This window comes from Chrysochloris asiatica, unplaced genomic scaffold (genome assembly GCF_000296735.1).
Source record: "Chrysochloris asiatica unplaced genomic scaffold, ChrAsi1.0 scaffold00071, whole genome shotgun sequence".
In the NCBI taxonomy this organism is placed as follows: Eukaryota; Metazoa; Chordata; class Mammalia; order Afrosoricida; family Chrysochloridae; genus Chrysochloris; species Chrysochloris asiatica.
In genome coordinates, this window is record NW_006408589.1 from 12,231,105 (window position 1) to 12,234,005 (window position 2,901).

The window sequence follows — 2,901 nt, forward strand, 5'->3', positions numbered from 1 at the left end:
TCCGCAGGAGAAAGATAAGGCTTTCTGCTCCCGTAAAGATTCACAGCCTTGGAAACCCTGTACAGGGTCACTATGGGTCGGAACCAACTTGACAGCACATAACAACAACTTATTTGTAATATCTCTGAAAGGACATGGGAGAAACTGGCAATAAAGGATGTCTTTAGAGTGGGAACCTTTAGCAGCAGGAACATCTAGCTGTCACTTTAATGAGATGGAGCCCAAGCATACCCTTAATTTAATCCCAGCTCTACTACAGAGCTGCTGTGTGATGTTGGGCAAGTGATTTCACCTATCTGTTCTAGTTTCCTCCTCAACTATAAAATAGGGATGATAAATGTTCCTATCTCATAAAGCTATTATGAGTGTGAGTTAAAAATAAGTAAACCTGTGCCTAGTTAAGAAGTTAAATAGTTCCTGGGCATGAATGAGTAGCTTTGTGTGCCTTATGGATTTTATTTAGCATATAAACATTGGCTACTGAACTAATAAAATTACTTATTAAGGAATGTTGTTGCTGTTAAGTGCTGTCGTGTTGGCTCCAACTCATAGTGAATCTGAATAGGGTTTCTGAGGAGTGGCTGGTGGGTTTGAACTTCTGACCTTAGAGTTGGCAGTCCAGTGTTTATCCTATAGCGCCACACCAGGACTCCTATTAAAGAATGCAATGGTTAAAAAAAAAAAAAAGAGAGAGATTGATATTTTAGGGTAAATAACCTAGGTATTTTCTTTAGAAGAATTTAAACATGTTTGCGTGCTAGAACTCTTAATCATGGCTTTTGTCTCAGGGGTGGGGAAGGGGGGATCAGGAAAGGGTCTGTACCCTGGTACCTTTAGTACTCCTGTTTCATCCAGAACCTTCCTTGTGTCCTGATGAGGAATGACAAAGGAAAAGAGACAGTCCACCTTGGGGGCAGATGTTTCATGACATTCATTCATTGATTCATTGCATAAATATTTATTAAGGACCCATTCTGCATCAGATCCAACCAAAAACAAGACAGGCAAGGTCCCTGCTTTAAGAGCTTACATTCTAGAGGGGAGAGATAGGTGATGAGCATGTAACAAGATTATTACAAAGAGGGTGTGTTCTCTGAAGCAAACAAATCAGGTTACTGTGTCAGAGAGTGACTACTGGGGGCTGCTGTTGGATAGGACACCGAGGTTGAGGTGAGGCTTGAGATGAGATCTGATTGGTGATAGAGCCAGCCATATGAAGGTGGTTTGAAGACCTGGAGGAAGAGTGTACCAGACAGAAGGAACCAGAACTGCAAAGGCCCTGTGGCGGGTATAAGGAATTAAAAAACAAACAAACTGGAGTCTGGTTAACAAGGAGACATGCAACTGGAAGAATCTTAGCCAGGTATCTTGGAAGGGCGAAACACAAAGACCACCAGTGTGTCTATTACAAAAGAGCATTCATCAAAAGGCCAACTGTTGGTTTTATGAAACAGGCGATCAGATCCAGCAAGGTTTGTTGAGTGTCTTTCTTCAGACTTCTGTCCTAGTCACCCCACACTTATCCCTGCCCTCATGCAGAGAAGCCACCAGACTTCATGACTTCCTCGTTCAACACCAAAGGTTCAAAGTCCCTACAATCAGGGCCTCAAGTGAAACAGAAACTGAAGTGGAGTGATTGTGGAGTCAGAATGGATTTACATGTTAGCTCCACCATGTCTTATCTGAGTGACCTTGAGCAGGTCATTTCACATTTCTGGGTTTTTGTTTCCTGAAGATTTTGGAGAAGACATATGTAGGATTACAAGTAGAAAAAATTTAAATTTAGGCTTTAATTTGTGTGTATGTATGTGTGCTAAGTAGTATAATGGTTACGAATCAGTCTGCTAATCTCACGGTCAGCAGTTCAAAACTACCAGCTGTTCCACAGGAGAAAAATGAGACTTTCTGCTCCCGTAAAGATTTACAGCCTTGGAAACCCTGTGCAGGGTCGCTGTGAGTCGGAACTGACTCCACAGCACATAACAACAACAACATGTGTGCTAGGCAAGCAACACATGTTGATGGCTTGCCAGTGAGCCATTTGTAGAGAATTCAATGCCCTGACTAGGTCTTTCCTCGGAGGCTCTCCTCCTATCAGCTAGAGGGCGCCACATCACACTCCTCCTGGAAGGAGAACTTGCTCCACTTTAGCTTTTCTCAGGCACCAAACCCAAACCCCCGCTGCTGTCGAGGCAATTCCAACTCACAGCAACCCTGTAGGGCACAGAACTCTCTGCTAGCGTTTCCAAGGCTACAGTTTTTATGGAATTAGACTGCTGTGTCTTTCTCCTGCGGAGCAGCTGGTGGGTTCAACCTATCGACCATTCAGTTAGCAGTTGAGCGCTTTCACCACAGCACTACCAGTGCTCCTTTACCCCATGCACAGGTGGGGTATTTAGAGCTTTGCTTCCTAGATGCAGATACTGCAGGGCTGAGAGGGGCTGGTCCTTGTTGGGAGAGATGTCATGTGATTACTGTGCTCTTGTTCTGACCAGGACTCCTTGATTAGATTCACCAAACAAACAGGGCTAGAGTGCTGGTGACTTCTGGTGTTAGTGAATTCAGGCCCCAAACACCCCCAGGACAGCCTTCTTTACCTGCCTCTTGTAGTATCCGCTTCTCTCTGTAGGTTCATTTAATTTTCCTAGGCTGTTGGTCCCACAAAGTCAGAGCCACAAGTAGCTTTGGGAAGAAAAGAATGTAGTCCCTAACAGAAAAAACCGGGCAACCTGTTCCCATAAAGATTGCAGCTTAGGAAACCCCATGGGACAGTTCTACTCGGACATATGAGGTCATGATGAATCGAAACCCACTTTATGGCACCTAACAGCAACAATAATGACCCTCAGTAAAGTCCCTAGATGGTGCAAACAGCTAGCACTTGAATATTAACCTAAAGGT